The 633-nt window shown below is 41.4% G+C and overlaps 1 non-coding gene across 1 annotated transcript; it reads right to left on the bottom strand.

Annotated features, from left to right (window-relative positions):
• Positions 1–109, bottom strand: LOC136530239 (small nucleolar RNA R71). Its single transcript, XR_010777723.1, has one exon. It is a non-coding gene; the product is annotated as a small nucleolar RNA R71 (small nucleolar RNA).
• Positions 110–633: the final 524 nt, after the last annotated feature.

The raw sequence follows: 633 nt of genomic DNA, 5'->3' as shown, positions 1-633 counted from the left end.
ATGCTCTACGTGAGAGAATTTCAAGTTTCCAACAGCAACATGATGAATCTATCCTTGAGGCATGGGAATGCTTTCAAGATTACATAGCAGAATGTCCTCATCATGGGATGGGGAATTGGCTACTCATGTAGACTTTCTACCACAGGGTTGACTAACAGTATCCATGAGACTATGGCTGCTGCTACTAGAGGTGTGTTCCTATCACTCACCATACCAGCTGCAAAAATTCTTGTGGAGAAGATAGCCTCTAACCAAGGTTGGAATAAAGAACGTCTTCAGACCCACAAGAGAGGTGGAGGTATGCATCAACTCAAAGAGGTAGACATGCTGTCTGCTAAGATGGACCTACTAATGAAGAAGCTTGAAGATCCGAACCAATAAAAAGCAAGAAGTCATGCACGTTCATGATTCCCACTATGACATGTCAAGAGTGTGGAAACACTAAGCATTCAGGAAACAACTGCCCTGAACTTCATGAGGATGTGAACTTTGTTAATAACAACTACTTTCATCCTCAACATAATCAAAGATGGAATCAGCAACTAGAGGCCAAACTACCAAGGAAATTACCAAGGTAACCCTCAAGGTAATAATTTCAATTCACCACCCTTGAGAGAATTAATTTCTAGCCAA

The sequence above is a fragment of the Miscanthus floridulus genome, chromosome 19 (genome assembly GCF_019320115.1).
Source record: "Miscanthus floridulus cultivar M001 chromosome 19, ASM1932011v1, whole genome shotgun sequence".
In the NCBI taxonomy this organism is placed as follows: Eukaryota; Viridiplantae; Streptophyta; class Magnoliopsida; order Poales; family Poaceae; genus Miscanthus; species Miscanthus floridulus.
Note: the sequence above shows the minus strand (reverse complement) of the source record. Positions and strands in the feature narration are given on the sequence as shown.